The sequence below is a fragment of the Anomaloglossus baeobatrachus genome, chromosome 3 (assembly GCF_048569485.1).
Source record: "Anomaloglossus baeobatrachus isolate aAnoBae1 chromosome 3, aAnoBae1.hap1, whole genome shotgun sequence".
Lineage (NCBI taxonomy): Eukaryota > Metazoa > Chordata > Amphibia > Anura > Aromobatidae > Anomaloglossus > Anomaloglossus baeobatrachus.
Window position 1 is genome coordinate 166,606,111 of NC_134355.1, and position 18,314 is coordinate 166,624,424.

Sequence of the window (18,314 nt, forward strand, 5' to 3'; positions counted from 1 at the left end):
AACAGGACAATGACCCCAAACACACCTCCAGGCTGTGTAAGGGCTACTTGACTAAGCAGGAGAGTGATGGGGTGCTACGCCAGATGACCTGGTCTCCACAGTCACCAGACCTGAACCCAATCAAGATGGTTTGTGGTGAGCTGGACCGCAGAGTGAAGGCAAAAGGGCCAACAAGTGCTAAGCATCTCTGGGAACTCATTAAAGACTGTTGGAAGACCATTTCCGGTGACTGCACCTTGAAGCTCATCAAGAGAATGCCAAGAGTGTACAAAGTAGTAATGAAAGCAAAAGGTGGCTACTTTGAAGAACCTAGAATATAAGACATATTTTCAGTTATTTCACACTTTTTTAAGTATTTCATTCCACATGTTTTAATTCATAGTTTTGATGCCTTCAATGTGAATCTACAATTTTCAGAGTCCTGAAAATAAAGAAAAGTCTTTGAATGAGAAGGTGTGCCCAAACTTTTGGTCTGTACTGTTTACGGAGCTTCCCTTGGACACTAATGTGTGTGGGTGAATCACCTGGGCAATTTTAACATTTGAATAATATTAAAAGAGAATTTTATAGGGAATTGAATTTTTTCACGTGAATTTGTTTTTGACTGTCCCAATAATATTGGTGTATGTTAGCTTTTTGATCTGATGTTATCGGCAGATAGTGATCATTTAGTGGTCATTTAGATAAGATGCTGTTTTAACTTGCTCTAGCAATATACACAGCCAGTGTCGGACTGGGGTGTGAGGGGCCTACCAGGGAAATTGCCTCTAGGGGCCCGCACTATAGCTACCATAAACGTTTTTATTACTTGTACATTTTCGGCTTCTCTCAGTATAATGTGCGCCTTTTAGCAAACTCTACAGTGCGCATAGAGCCCTGTCCTGTGCCTGCAGATAGCACAGGATTTCTTGTAGCCTCTTATTTATTGTAGTTAATAATGGAATCTGTTATTTACAGTCAGTCGCAGTTTTTCTTACACACTGACATTCCTTGTCCTAGGAAAACCACCAAGTCCATCAGCCAAATAATATTCAAAGAGAAGCAGAACGTTATCCAGCATCTTCACATGGAAACATTTACTAACATTAATCCCCCTCTGCCGCCATCTATCTGGGAAATCCCCTATAAGGGTGCATGCCCAGCCGTCCACGATCAGTGTTTGCAGCATGTTGGCTGTAGCATACTTCAGCTGCATCCAAAACGCTGCGTTGTAAGTACAAGCACAGTGGATGGATTTCTAGAAATCTCGTGCCCAATGTGCTTCTTTTTTCCACAGCAAACACTGACCTGCGGATCTTCTTTCTAGACCGCAGTACGTCAATTGTTTGCTGCGTAATCGCATGATCCTCCGTATGGAGAACACAAGCGAGAGACCGCAGCGCACTGAAGCCTGATCGTGGGTACAAGCAGCTGCGGTCTCCTGCGGAGGAGACTCGCAGCCCCGCAGGTCAGGACCTGCTCCATGCAGAACACAGTGAGTCCTGATCATGGGCACATACCCTAAGAGTCAGTATGTGTTGATGTGAAGCATTACCACCCAATACACTTTTCCATTTGGAGACTCTGGTGAATATTTGTCTTCACTATAGTTTCCAAACTAGTCTTACATGTTGGATAAACCCTTCACTAGTCCTGTGTATTCTGACAATACTGTTCTATAGACAGATTAGGCTTTTTTTTTTTTTACATATGCAGTATTTATACTGAAGCTTCTCCTGTACTATCATCACATATAGAGACCCCCTGAAGAGTAACTACATATAGCCTAAGATAATGACACTGACACTGGGGGTACAGGATAATGACACTGACACTGGGGGTACAAGATAATGACACTGACACTGGGGGTACAGGATAATGACACTGACACTGGGGGTACAGGATAATGACACTGACACTGGGGGTACAGGATAATGACACTGGGGGTACAGGATAATGACACTGACACTGGGGGTACAGGATAATGACACTGACACTGGAGGTACAGGATAATGACACTGACACTGGGGGTACAGGATAATGACACTGACACTGGGGGTACAGGATAATGACACTGACACTGGAGGTACAGGATAATGACACTGACACTGGGGGTAGCAATGGGCCCCCCAGCCTTGTTTACTGTAGCAATGGGCCGCCCAGCCTTGTGTACTGTAGCAATGGGCCCCCCATCCTTGTGTCCTTTAGCAATGGGCCCCCCAGCCTTGTGTCCTGTAGCAATGGGCCCCCCAGCCTTGTGTCCTGTAGCAATGGACCCCCCACCCTTGTGTCCTGTAGCAATGGGCCCCCCAGCCTTGTGTCCTGTAGCAATGGGCCCCCCAGCCTTGTGTACTGTAGCAATGGGCCCCCCAGCCTTGTGTACTGTAGCAATGGGCCCCCCAGCCTTGTGTACTGTAGCAATGGGCCCCCCAGCCTTGTGTACTTTAGCAATGGGCCTCTTTTCCTGTCCCCCATTATGCCATTGTTCACACACACACGTTCTTACCTGTCCTCTGTTCCTATGCTGTCCTTACTTACCAGTCCGCAGACTCATGGACCTCTCCATGATCTCGTCTAGTGCACGGAGCCGCCGCCGCAGGATGTCATCATGGCTTTACTGCAGTTAAATGCTTTGCGGCACCATAAAGCATTTAACTGCAGTAAAGCAATGAAGTCAGCCTGCAGCGGCGGCTCCGTGCACCGGACGGGTCACTGTGAGGGGGGTCTGTGTCTTGCGGTCTGGAGCACCGCAGGAACGGAGAAGAAGAGGTGAGAATAATTTTTTTTTTCTTCGGCTCTTTCTGAGCGCTTACCTTCAGCTCTGCGCGTCCTCTCCTCTGCTGCTCCGGCGGCGGCACTGTGATGACGGCCGCTGTGTTGGTGCGGGGCTGAGCAGCTCCTACGCCTCCTGTCACCGGCCGCACTGTTCACATGTACGCGCGTCTGAAGGATGCACGTACATTTGAATAGCGCGCGGAGCAGGACCTACGGTGAGTCACATGACTGTCTGTGATGTCACCACAGGTCCTTCTGCACCCGCAAAAACTGCAGCGATAGTACAGAACTTGTGCTATCGCTGCAGTTTGTAATTGAAAGGCTGGGGGGCCCTCAGAGCGTGGGAGGGGGGTCCATCAGAGCATGGGGGCCCTGCCCAGTCTGCCGCACGTAACGTTGGCCGTGAAAAACCGGCGGCCCCGCGGCACTGTACACAGCTCCGCACTAATTAAGGCACGTGGGGCCCACTGAGGGCCTGAGGCCTACCGGGGGATTCCCCGGTACCCTGGCGGGCCAGACCGAGCCTGTACACAGCTACTTATAACGTTGACTCAGTGCCTATATTGATCATTTTCAGGAGTTGTCTGAAGATTGAATCCGCCGGTCCTGGATTTTGGCGGATTCAATCAACTCTAGTACTTACGCAAAAGTCAAAAACATCAATAGATGAGAAATACACTAAATCCCCATTATTGGTTTTACATTTTAAATTAAAAACATCTTTTTTCGCAATATACCAATACTGAGGGAGGATCCAATTAATAATGCTATATTTGGTAATGAATGCAAAGTAATTTCAAGAAAGCCACTTCTTTGGGCAATATTATATTTCCCCCTAATTTACAAACTATAGAAAAAGATATTAGTTATAACTCACTGAGATTGAAAGACCTTTTTAGATGTGGGAAGAAAACTTGTAGTTTATGCCCATTTGTCCAAAAAACTTTTACTCTTGAGGATTCATTTCATACCTCACATTACCCTGTGAAGTAATTTATTAATTGCTTAAGTAAAAATGTCATTTATATGGTGGACTGTACAGCATGTGATTTAAAATATATTGGCAGCTTGAAACGTAACCTTCATGTTCTAATATCTGAACATGTGCATGATGCAAAGAATAAAAATTTGATTAACAATCTTTCCCAAGTGTCAAAACATTTCGCAATTGAGCATGAAGGCAATATTAAATGCAGGAAGGTACGCGGCTTAGAACAAGTCAAACTAAATAGCAGAGGTGGTACTGGTAACATTGTTCAGACCTTGTGGCACCACAAAGCCTGGTGGATCTTCAGGCTCAATAACATGGTTCCAAGAGGTCTGAACTTGCGCAAAGACATGATGATTCATTAAAGAGACATAAATTGTTGATGGTTTACATATAAATGTTTATTGCCTAAAGTAAAATATAGGTATATTTAATAAACCTTTAAGGCAGTTACTGTTATTTGGTATCAATTTTGATGTGACTGTTACTTCATATTTAATTATTCAGGTGGCCTTAGTCTATTCTTTAGAAAACTTATTTTTTCATAGAAATACTGCTGTATATTAACCTTCTATGTTAATTGAAGGGTTAAATTTAATTGTGTTCACACTGAAATCATGTCATGCACTTGTTATATTTAGTTGTTTATTTAATTAATTATTTGATGCACCTGTTATGGTACAATATATATATGGGTTCTATATAGTTACCAACATCATGATTAAGACGGCCTCGTCACTCGAAACGCGTCGCAGACGTCTGTCATGAATTTGTTCTGACTGTAATGTGCCAATATATATGTGCCAAAGAAAAATAATAATAAAAAAAACAAATTAGGGAACTTCTCTGTTGGAGCTGGACTTCACATTATTTAGGAAATGTTGCACCATGAAAAATACATGAATTAATTTTTCACCATAAATTCATGGCTGATCTTATTCTTCCCATATATTAACACACACAAAAAAAAGTGAATTCTAAAACAATGAATGAATATTTGCCACAAGTGTGTCGCCCTGGGCAAGCCAGGGGACACAGGTCACAATACCACCACACCCCACACTCCAGGTAGGCACACCTGCTAACCAGAAATCCTTGTTGCCTTCCTCCAGAGGTTGATGATGCACACCAGGGGGTGGGCCAGGCGGTTGGCTCCGCCCACCAAGGATCTCACAACTCTGGAGGCAGGAAGTTTCAGGCAGTCTAGTCAGGGAGGAGGAAGTGGAAGGAGTGGAGGAGTAGTCTAGACAGAGCAAAAGTAAACAACTAAGTGAAAGTGAAGGAAGGAAAGTAGTAAAGGAGAAGAGTAAGCAAAGTGACAGAAGGAAAGAAAGCCTGAGAGCCCAGCCGTGTGTAGGGCCAGAACAGCAAGGTCAGCGACGGCGGTGACTGTTTGGAGGGGGACCGTTTGGAAGTTCCTGGAAGGACCCCATTGGCTGTGTGCCCGGTGGTCTGGAGCAGTGTTCCGAAGGACAGTCAGCACCAGGGCAGGGGCCTCTCGGACCCCGGCAAGGCTAGGAGTCGCCAGATTTGCCAAATCCGTCAGTGACGGGGACGCAGATCCCCCAGCAACCAAGTCCCGATTGACGGCAACAGCCCGACCATTACCGGGGAGACACCGCCACCGCCAAGGCACCAGTTTCCCCAGGGCCAGCGCCTGCGGGCAAAGTGTAGAGCTCCTTCGGCCCAGATTGCAGTCGGGGAGCGGGTAACCGGAGGGAATCCACCGCTACCATCAGACAACAGAGGTGCAAGGAAGAGAAATGTCACCGTTACCTACCGGGAGTGCAGGTGCAGCCGTCTGTGGGACCGTCCTACCAGCCGTTGGTTTACCGTACAAACTGTGTCCGTGTGTCAGGCTGAGTGAGTACCATAGTGCCACAAGGCACAGCGCTGCCCCCGCGCCCCTGCGCCCTCCAGGCCCTACACTTCACATCTCATCACCGGGCCCCGGGATCACCAACCCCTACCCACGGAGGAGCAACACAACACCTGGCTGCTCCGCATCACCATCCCCGGGACCCCCACACTGAGCAGCGGTGGTGCAATCACCACAACCGTGGGTGGCGTCACGAACTATAACAATCCCCACACCCAACAAACACCCCCTTTCACTCACGGGCGAGGAGTGTCGCTCGAGACACCCCGGGATCCGGCCCACCGCTCGAGCCACCAAGGAGCAGCTGCCGGACCCGAGCAGAAGGGGTGAGCGCGGTGTGCTTACACCCTCCTCCCCGCCCGCGACAACTTGGCGTCACGAACAGGATCTTACCGCTCTGCCGTCAGGTAGAGGTGCGCCTTGTTACCGCCGGAGGCATCCGGCAGAAAAATTTCAGAAGCCGCCATCTTTGGCGCGAAAAGTTCCCGCTCGAGCGTCTTCTCGAGCAGTAGAAGCGCGAAGGCCAAAACCCCGCCCCGAGAGAGGAGGGGCCGGAAAGAGCTAAGGGGGACGCAATGGCGGCTGGACGCATGTAGCCGCGGCTGTACAGGCAGAGACGCCAGGACTCTGCAGCCATACTGGGTTCCTGGAAGGCACGATTGCCAAGATGTACGATCCGACTCCCAACGAGGAAGTCCCCGCGCCCGGCACGGCGACGTGGTTGAGGGACCGGACCGTCCCGCTGAGTAACCGTCTGCAGGCTCATATGCAACTCCTCCTGGAGGAGTGGGAGACCGACATGACGGACGTGGTGGCTGCTATGTGGAGACGCGAGGCAGAAGAGGATTTGGAGGAGCGGGTAAGCGACCCACGCCCCTGTATTCCTGAGGGATCGGCCGTTAGAGCTGAGGGGCCCGGCCGGCTTCCGCTCACCCTACCTCTCTCCCTGCTATCTGTAATGGCTGCTGCCGCCCCGCCATTAGGCCCGCTACCCGCCCAACCGGTAGCGATACCCTGCCCAGCCGCTCCGGCGGACCAGCCGGCTGCAGACGTCCGGGACGTCCCAGAAGTACACCAGGGGGAACAGCTGGAACCGCGGCCCCTTCACAGCATGGTGCCAGAAGTCCCAACAGTGACTGTGCCAGACCCTGAGCCTGGGACCGTGGCCTGGATGAAGGCCCGGGTGATGCAATTCCACCGGCGTCAGCAGGAGCAGATCTTCCGGATGATGGAGCAGTGGGCCAACGAGGTGGAGGAGCTGCTCACAAGTGCCCCGGGGTACGGAGGGGGAATGGATGTAGCAGAACCGACTGGTGACCCACGTCCCTATGTCCTACCAGGACCGGCCGCTGCGGCTGAGGGGCCCGGCCTGGTTTCGGCCTATGCATCACCCTTGCCGCTACTTATGGGGCGCCTCAGTGTAGACTCACCTGGTCTGCTATTCCGTGTTACTGCTGAGGGATCCGAAGCGTTGGATGTTGGGGAGCAGGAGGCTGCGGCAGCTGGCGGCAACCCGCCTGATGCAGGACCAAGAGATGACGACTCCTGCCCCAGCGTCGGGTCCGCTGTTGCACCTGAAGGAGCAAGCGAGCATTCCCGCTATGTGGGGAACCCCGTGATCTACCATACCCCGCGTACCGGTGGAAATGGGTACCGGGTACCTCTGTCACAGCAGGCATGTCAGTGTATGTTTGATGTGTTGGTGGCAGAGGATGGGTCCGCCTTAGCAGAAGAACCGGAGTAGGGCAGCGGATGCCCGTTGCACCGTCCCCGTGGGGACCATCACTGAAGTTGCTGTTTGTTTGAAAAAGTTTAAAAAGTTTTGAAGAATGATAAGGAAAATGATCCCTGAGTTTTTACCTGATTATCTGCTTGATTGAACCGGCAGGAGCTGGCACCGTTGTCCCCGTGGGGACCGTTTAAAATGCATGGGAACTATCCATGGACAAGCCCGTGAACTCTGCAGGGCAACCACAAACGTTAAGTGGCTTGTAAATATGTTGGGTACCGTTACCGTTTCCGCAATGCCGCCTCCGGAGAGGCAGGTTGGAGGGAGGGCCCTGAGCAGAGCAGGCCAGGGCCCAGCCACCAAAGGAACCGGTGGCCACCCTCTGGAGGGGAAGGACAGATCCCGCTCGGGTGACTTGTGCTGGACTGTGGGTCAAGGGGTGCTGCCTGGGTTTTAGGGGCAGCATCAGGGCCAGGTTGCTTGGGTGGGAGAGAGCGGAAACCGTGACCGTACACCGTTGCAACGTTTAAGAAAATGTGCCTCCCGTTTGGGAAGAGTTTTTGATTAAAAATGTTATTGATGTTGATTAACCCTTGTTATCCCCTTTTACAGAAAAATAAAACCGGTGTAGGACGGCAGCCCGCGGACGGTCTGCATTTTGCTAAGGGGGAATGTGTCGCCCTGGGCAAGCCAGGGGACACAGGTCACAACACCACCACACCCCACACTCCAGGTAGGCACACCTGCTAACCAGAAATCCTTGTTGCCTTCCTCCAGAGGTTGATGATGCACACCAGGGGGTGGGCCAGGCGGTTGGCTCCGCCCACCAAGGAGCTCACAACTCTGGAGGCAGGAAGTTTCAGGCAGTCTAGTCAGGGAGGAGGAAGTGGAAGGAGTGGAGGAGTAGTCTAGACAGAGCAAAAGTAAACAACTAAGTGAAAGTGAAGGAAGGAAAGTAGTAAAGGAGAAGAGTAAGCAAAGTGACAGAAGGAAAGAAAGCCTGAGAGCCCAGCCGTGTGTAGGGCCAGAACAGCAAGGTCAGCGACGGCGGTGACTGTTTGGAGGGGGACCGTTTGGAAGTTCCTGGAAGGACCCCGTTGGCTGTGTGCCCGGTGGTCTGGAGCAGTGTTCCGAAGGACAGTCAGCACCAGGGCAGGGGCCTCTCGGACCCCGGCAAGGCTAGGAGTCGCCAGATTTGCCAAATCCGTCAGTGACGGGGACGCAGATCCCCCAGCAACCAAGTCCCGATTGACGGCAACAGCCCGACCATTACCGGGGAGACACCGCCACCGCCAAGGCACCAGTTTCCCCAGGGCCAGCGCCTGCGGGCAAAGTGTAGAGCTCCTCCGGCCCAGATTGCAGTCGGGGAGCGGGTAACCGGAGGGAATCCACCGCTACCATCAGACAACATAGGTGCAAGGAAGAGAAACGTCACCGTTACCTACCGGGAGTGCAGGTGCAGCCGTCTGTGGGACCGTCCTACCAGCCGTTGGTTTACCGTACAAACTGTGTCCGTGTGTCAGGCTGAGTGAGTACCATAGTGCCGCAAGGCACAGCGCTGCCCCCGCGCCCCTGCGCCCTCCAGGCCCTACACTTCACATCTCATCACCGGGCCCCGGGATCACCAACCCCTACCCACGGAGGGGCAACACAACACCTGGCTGCTCCGCATCACCATCCCCGGGACCCCCACACTGAGCAGCGGTGGTGCAATCACCACAACCGTGGGTGGCGTCACGAACTATAACAATCCCCACACCCAACAAACACCCCCTTTCACTCACGGGCGAGGAGTGTCGCTCGAGACACCCCGGGATCCGGCCCACCGCTCGAGCCACCAAGGAGCAGCTGCCGGACCCGAGCAGAAGGGGTGAGCGCGGTGTGCTGACACCCTCCTCCCCGCCCGCGACACAAGCAAAAAATTCCAAATCATGCATAGGAAACAAACCACTGATTTTCTCTACTCAATATAGTCCCAGCTATTACCATATTAATAATATAATTAAATAGCATTTATGAATTTTATATACAGACATTGCTATGAAAGATATCATGCAAGTGGGATATAAGTCAAAACATGGGACCACTATTGGCAATTTAATTTCTCCCAGTGATCATACAAATATATGTAAAAATGCAAACATGGTAGGAAGGTGGCTTTATACTACTGGTTCTTATAAATGTAGTAAAAAATGTCTGGGATTTGCCCTTATAGTTGTAATACAAAAATGGATGTCTACTGTTAGCAATATAGATTATATTAACTTTCATTAACTGCAGCAGCATATATTCTTTATGTCATCACATGTAAGAATTGCAGGCTACAATATGTAGAGTGTACTTCACAAACTTTACGGAGATGCATTGCAGAACACATATCTAGGATGCACAACTTAATACCACCCATAGTCTTTCAGGTGCTTCCCAACATTTTTAAACAACCACAAAAGGTGATGTTAGTGCTCTAGGGGTTAATTCTATTTAGAAAGTACCTCCACCCAAAAGAGAAGGAGGAAAGATCTAGTATCATACACCATAGAGAAGCAGTATTGATATTCAAACTAGAAACTCAAAACTCCAGGGGTATGAATATCACATTGTATCTTTTATATATTAATATATATAAAATCTTCTTCACATATGACTGCCCACTTCTGCTCTGTATATAGTATATTTCAACATGTGTATAAGCCACAAATGCTTCTAGTCAAGCCTTGATAGCCACTATTTAATTTAGCAATAACTATTTAATTGATCCTTAATAATGGCTGTGCTGGATTAAGATGAGCCTATTTCATTAAAAGGCACATAATACTAATGGATTAGGTTAATTTTACAAATGGCATGTGGCTCTATATGCCTCCACGAGAAATTTTATTCCTGTGAATGACTTGAGTAATATTTTATGGTATAATGTATCGCATACATTTTAATGAAGCTATCTGGTCATGCCCTATCATGTGAAAATGCCAAAGGTAACATCATTTCTGCACAACTTCGTTACATAAAAATGTTGCGTCATTTGAAGGTGTTATATAGCAGAAATCTTAAAAAATAAAACCTTTCATGAATTGGATCTTTGCCTTTAACTGATACATGTTATTGTAAGTGTTTAAACTGACAAAATCTTTAAAAAATATTATATTTTGTTCTTTCTTTCTAAGTTCAAATATTGTTTTATATCCTAAATGATTTTGACTGTAAGGACAGCTTTATCAAAATTCAAAGAAATTTATGACAGAATATCTTATCTTGCTTCATTAACTTTAATAGACACATGTTTAGGGAAAACCCAGAAGCACAGACAGAACCCTTTTTAATTATGTTTCACAGCTTGCTGTTATTACAAAATTTAGAAGGCTTGAAGAGAATTGTGTTTGCTTGTCAAATCATCTCTGGACATGCATTAATTTTAGGTATTACATATTGGTAACAGTGTAGTAAATTGTGCATTTTACATCATATTAAAGATATACCAGGTATGCTTAGTGGATACCATCTCCTTAATTATTGTCAGCTATTTAAATCTGCTGCACTCTTCATAGAGGTTATTAACCCTGCTGTTCTGTTTGGTCAAAAATGACCGAATTTGAAATTTGATATTTTTTAAAATATTCATTATTCGGGTCTGAAACTTATGGATAATTAACTTTTCCTCATTTGAGGGGTTCTTTCTATGGATACTTTTTTTTTTATGTTTGTTCCACTTTTTTTTTTTTACACTTGTACTGTTCAGTCAAAAATGGCCAAAAGCCCTTCATACTAATCTCCAGCCATTTTTTTTAGTAAAATAAAGGAGTTATAATCTCATTTTGGACTATATTGCATCTACTACTATGTATCAATTTATCTATGTCCTTTTGGTCCATGCAGATTTATACATACATATATTTTCAAATTATGCTACTGCAGATGGATTCAGTTGCAGTTTAGTTATGTGCAAACATTTTTCCCTGTATCTTACTGACTCTGTTCATGTAGAAATAGTTCAATTTAGTTGTCAATATTTCACATTGTAAATTAAAAGATTTTCTTATTTTCCTTGTGTTAGCTACTTCTATTACTGTGTAATGCTGACCTGAAAAGAGCACTAATAAATTCTATCTGACAAATGTGTTTGTTTTGCAGTAGTTTCTTAGGTTCCCAAAAAACACAAACAGGTCATTCTGATGAGCACAATGCACCATGATAGTGCAATCAGTAATTGAGATGACAGAAAGTTGGACATGACTTTACATTACAATGCCACAAAAGGGGCAGTTGATACTCTAGATCAATTCTTAGGCACTTAAGGCCCAGTCACACTAAACAACTTACCAGCGATCCCAACAAGGATACAACCTGATAGGGATCGCTGGTAAGTTGCTAGGAGGTCGCTGGTGAGATGTCACACTAAGCGATGCTCCAGCGATCCCACCAGCAACCTGGCAGGGATCGCTGGAGCGTCGCTACATGGATTGCTGGTGAGCTGTCACACAGGCAGATCTCACCAGCAACCAGTGACCAGCCCCAGCCAGCAGCGACGCATGGAAGCGTTGCTGCGCTTGGTAACTAAGGTAAATATCGGGTAACCAACCCGATATTTACCTTGGTTGCCAGCGCACACCACTTAGCGCTGGCTCCCTGCACACCTAGCCACAGTACACATCGGGTTAATTACCCAATGTGTACTCTGCTACGTGTGCAGGCAGCAGGGAGCCGGCTTCTGCGGACACTGTTAATCACGGTAAACATCGGGTAACCAAGAAGCCCTTACCTTGGTTACCCGATATTTACCTTCGTTACCAGCGTCCGCTGCTCTCACGCTGTCAGTGCCGGCTCCCTGCTCCGTGCACACATAGCCAGACTACACATCAGGTAATTAACCCGATGTGTACTGTGGCTAGGAGTGCAGGGAACAGGGAGCCGGCATTGGCAGTGTGAGAGCGGCGGACGCTGGTAACAAAGGTAAATATCGGGTAACCAAGGTAAGGGCTTCTTGGTTACCCGATGTTTACCGTGGTTACCAGCATGCGCAGAAGCCGGCTCCCTGCTCCCTGCACACCTAGCCACAGTACACATCAGGTTAATTATGTGTGCAGGCAGCAGGGAGCCGGCTTCTGCGGACGCTGGTAACCACGGTAAACATCGGGTAACCAAGAAGCCCTTATTTTGGTTACCCGATATTTACCTTCGTTACCAGCGTCCGCCGTACTCACACTGCCAGTGCCGGCTCCCTGTTCCCTGCACGCCTAGCCACAGTACACATCGGGTTAATTACCCAATGTGTAGTCTGGCTATGTGTGCGCGGAGCAGGGAGCCGGCACTGACAGCGTGAGAGCAGCGGACGCTGGTAATGAAGGTAAATATCGGGTAACCAAGGTAAGGGCTTCTTTGTTACCCGATGTTTACCGTGGTTACCAGCGTCCGCAGAAGCCGGCTCCTGCTGCCTGCACATTTAGTTGTTGCTCTGTCACTGTCACACACAGCGATGTGTGCTTCACAGCGGGAGAGCAACAACTAAAAAATGGTCCAGGACATTCAGCAACAACCAGCGACCTCACAGCAGGGGCCAGGTTGTTGCTGGATGTCACACATAGCAACATCGCTAGCAACATCGCTGTTACGTCACAAAAGTCGTTCCTCAGCAGCAATGTTACTAGCGATGTTGCTTAGTGTGACGTGGCCTTTACACCTGTAAACAGAAAACAAATCTGTGGCCAATGTTTTTTTTTTACAATGTTCTTGAAGTGGCTAAATAAAATGCATTCATATTATGGCGTGAAATAGACCCAAAATGGAGCAAAAATAAACTATATAAAAGAATTTTTTTCATAGAGGAATTGGGAAAATCACTGGTTAGCCCATATATCGAAGAAAGGAAAGTAACACCCAGAGATGATGGAGTAGAAGCCGTTGTCCACAGGATCCAACATGCTAAAGAATGTGAACCAATTGCTTCCACCAGCACTGCTATGATACCTATAGCCTCCACCAGCAATGCCACCAGCCTAAAGTGGAAACGATGCGATTTCTGTCCAACATTAAGTAATCAAAAAACAAATGTGATATGTTGCAGTTGTGCAAAGTACTTATGCCAAAGACATGTAAGGCCCTGTGCGCACTAGAAAAAGGATTTTTCTCGAAATTTCTTGAGAGTCTGAAAGATTAGCGCACTTACGTTGAAAAAATGCACAAAGAAAGCACCGAAAAACGCATGCGTTTTTACTGCGTTTTTGATGCAGGTTGGTCCCTGCGTTTTTTTTACCATTATTTATGGCAAAAACACAGGTACCTGCAGAAAAAAAGTGACATGCTCATTCTTTTTCTCAAGAATTTCTGCAGAAAGAATGTTCTTGAGAAAAAAACGCAGTGTGCGCACAGTTATTTTTTTTTTGCATAGGTTTTGCTGGGGAATGTCTGCAGAAAGGTTACAACCACTATCTCAAGAAATTTCTGCAGCAAAAATGCAAAAAAAATGAGGGTAAAAACGCAGTGCGCGCACAGGGCCTAAATTATACTTGTGATGAGTGCAAACAGTAAATTTAGCACCGTGAACCTTATTTACCGTTTTATATAGAAAAAACTGCATTTTTTATTTTTTTCGTCCTTTTTTTTTTAAAAAAAAAATATTTACATACAGTTGGATGTTATTAGTTATAGTTTTCAGTTATATAAAGAATATTTTTTACGTGCAAATATGCAATATGCATGAATATTGCAATAAGGCCATGTAACATTTTTTACACAAAAAATTAAAATTAAGTTTTTTATTTCATTTTTCATTTGTTTATGAACAACCATGTTCATATACAGTATAATAATGCAACAGGTATTGAAATAACACTTAAATTAGCTAAAAATCAAGACTTTAATAGATCAGGTCAAAAATGACCGGAACATTATAAGTGATAGTAAAACCGAACAGAACAGCAGGGTTAAAGAATTGTGATGGCAAGAAGCTTTTTATCATTTTAGTATGGAAAAGTTAGAAAAGCGCCCAGCTTTTTTAATATTTATTATTTTACCTAAAGAAAGGCACTGATTCAGAGCCAAAATGCGTTGTAATAATAAAGAACCATTTTGGAACACAAAAGGCTTCTCATTTACTGCAGCACAGCCCATTCAACATGATAGAATCCGCCTCCGCTAACATTTTTCTGACTTCTAGTAGACTTCTTTCCATATAACAGCCAGCTTGAATTGAAAAATGTTTTTTTGGGAGATGTGGGTCCCGCACTTTTCTACAATATATGCCATGAATTTTCTAAAACTCTTTTAATATTCCATTGTAGGCTATAACTGTAAGCTCATTTCATTTAATCCTGATCTGTAAAATTCTATTGAGTATATTGTCACTGGAAAAATAAGTTCAATTATACTGATTTTATGTATAAGTAATGTTCCATAGAGAAGCTTTTCAGTATTTTGTAATATATGTCCAATGTAGCACTGTAACGCTGCAAGGTTTAATAAAAAAGTAAAAAATGGTATTCATATTTACAATATAAAGTTACACACAATGAAGAATACAGTTTGAAAAGCTATATTGCATAGTGCCTTAGAAAAAAACAGCACTAAAAAGAGCAGAAATATAACAGCAGTTGCTGTTCACCTTGCACCGCTGAGAATATGACAATATTGGCATTCCTTGCTGTTGACATTGATACAGATTAGTTCAAGATTCAAAAAAAACAACATAGTTCTATATATGGAATTAAATTCCTTTAAAAACATGAAACCAGAGTTAAAATAACAGTTTGACCTAAGAGTAGTTTGTATAATAACAGGGAAAGCAAATCACTTTCATAGAAATAACATGAACATACTGCCATATTGCTTTTATCACAATATATTTTTGAATTTTAAAATTCAATGTTTGAAACTCAGAAAAATTGTAGCAATATGTTTCTCACGTTATGAGCACAGAAGACCCTAGAAATATACAAATTGGACAGAATTTCTGAATTTTCCTAGAAAATAAATTTTGTAAATAGATAGCTGTATATTGAAAGCCTTGCAAGTCATTTCAAATAGAAAAAAAATGTTAGCATTGTCTAAACATGAAATACCTTTTTGGGAGAGCTACCCAATGGTTTAACAGGGTTTGGTGGTGCTCTGCGCCAAAAAAGAGGCAGAGTATAATCCACCAAAAAATAGCTTTTCACTATCTAAAATACGTTATTTCAAAACACCATTAAGAAAACATTTGACGATAGATGTTGTACGCTGTATCTAGAGCTTCTACAGGTTCATGCAGCACAATGACAGATTACTTTCTTTTAACCCTTTTACTCTTCAACCTTTTTTGAATTTCAAGATCAGACCGATTTTTTCAATTCTGACAAGTGTTGATAATTTGGGGTTAATGCCATCCAAATAGGCATTCACGTCTTAAACCATCTGCATTTCAATCATGACTCAATTGTAATGCATGCTATATATCTACCTAGACCAGAGATGAGCCACAGGTCCGAGTAGAAGGATAACTGTTTTATTTTAAGGAAGTATTGGAATAATATAGATGTCAGTTGGATTTCAGCCAATAATACATACACTTCTTCTATTGGTCAAGCTGCAAACAGAGCTTATTCTGAGATACATATATATGTATATGTGTTTCATCATTTTATATTAAACTAAGTCAGCTTTACGAAAAGTCTTATGATCAAAAAGTCTCTGAGCGCTTACCAGACAATAAGTGCGGTACACAAATCCAAGCTCCATTTTGAGTCAGTTCTGCTATTTTTGGTTATATTCATGTATTCATAAAATACTAAATACTGTTCATAATAGTGTCACCTCATGCAGTAATAAATAAGGAAGCTTCATCGGATCCCAGTGATTTTGAGACTGTTTTCGTGACACATTGTACTTCATGATAGTAATAAATTTAGGATGACATTTTTAAAATTATCGAACTTTGGAGAAAATGTTTCAATTTTCAAACTTTTAATTTTTAATTAAACCAGAATTAGGTCACACAAAATAGTTCATAAATATGATTTCCCACTTGTCTACTTTACATCAGTGCAATTTATAAAACATCACTTGCTTGTTAGGAAGTTAGAAGGGTTAAAAGGTCATCAACAATTTTTCATTTTTCAGTAAAATTTACCAAACCATTTTTTTAGGGACAAAATTAAAATTTAAGGGACTTTGAGAGGCCTATATGACAGAAAATATCGCAAAGTGACACCATTCAAAAACTGCATCCCTCAATGTGATAAAAACCGCACCCAATAAGTTTATTAACTCTTCAGGCATGTCAAAGGAACTAAAGCGATGTAGAAGGAAAAAATAAAAATCTTACTTTTTCAAACAAAAATGTTACTTTAGCTCCAAAGTTAGCATTTTACAAGGGTAACAAGAGAGAATGCACAATAGAATTTGTTTTATATTTTTTCTTGAGAACACCAAAACCTATGGTGGAAAACTACTGTTTGAGTGCACGGCCGGGCTTGAAAGGTAAGGAGCGCCATTTGATTTTTATTAAAACAAAATTGTCTGGAATCGTTAGCAGATGTCACTTTGCATTTGGAGAGCCACTGATATGGAAACCATCCACAAGTGACACCATTTTTAAACTAGACCATTGAAGGAATTTCTCTAGATGTTTGGTGAGCACATTGAACCCCAAGGTGCTTCACAGAATTTTATTCTGTTGAGCCATGAAAAGGAAAAATTACATTTTTGAACACAAAAATGTTGCTTTTGCCCCAAATTTTTCATTTTCACAAGGGTAACAGTCAGAAGTGAACCATACAATTTTTTGTGCAATTTCTCCTGCATTTGCTGATAACCCATATATAGTCGAAAACTACTTTTGAGGCACAGAGCAAAGTGAAGAAAAGCAGGAGCTCCATATTGGAGTACAGTTTAAGGCGGGCTTTGCACACTACGACATCGCAGGTGCGATGTCGGTGGGGTCAAATTGAAAATGACGCACTTCCGGCATCGCATGCGACATCGTAGTGTGTAAAGGCTCGATGATACGATTAACGAGCGCAAAAGCGTCATAATCGTATCATCGGTGCAGCGTCGGCGTAATCCATGATTACGCTGACGCGACGGTCTGATGTTGTTCCTCGTTCCTGCGGCAGCACACATCGCTGTGTGTGAAGCCGCAGGAGCGAGGAACATCTCCTACCGGCGTCACTGCGGCTTCTGTAGGATATGCGGAAGGAAGGAGGTGGGCGGGATGTTTACATCCCACTCATCTCCGCCCCTCCGCTCCTGTTGGCCGCCTGCCGTGTGTTGTCGCAGTGACGCCATACGACCCGCCCCCTTAATAAGGAGGCGGGTCGCCGGCCAGAGCGACGGTCGCAGGGCAGGTTAGTACATGTGAAGCTGCCGTAGCGATAATGTTCTCTACGGCAGTTATCACAAGGATATCGCAGCTGCGATGGGGGCGGGGACTATCTCGCTCGGCATCGCAGCATCGACCTGCGATGTCGCAGCGTGCAAAGTGCCTCTTAGTGCGATTGATTTTAGTTGCTATGTCCCATTGGCAGAGTCCTTGAAGTATCAGAAGTACCATGCCCAAAACTCTTTTACTTCAGATTGCCAACCCAGAAATATATGAAATCAACCAGAAATGCTAGACAGAGTTCATGTGATAGACAAAAGTGATAATTTAACAACAGTCCACCAGTAATTTCTATGTGTCTCCAACCCAGTTTACACAGGTGTGGCAAATCAAACCTGCACAGATAAATGTCTCAATTTACTGCAACAATTTGTAAATTTTGTGGTAAAGCAAATCACTTCCCCTTCACAAGAATCAACCATGTAAGACCAAATGCCAGAAGAAAGGAAAGCTGTAGCAGTATTATTAACCGGTGTTCCTATGATTAAGAAATTGGAATACTAAAACAGATATGCAAAAAGTAAAAGGAAATCATTCACAGCTGACATCAACCCCCAAAGTATTATCTTTGTTACCCCGCATCAGGTCAATCGGGAAGAGCTGAGTAAAGCTCAAC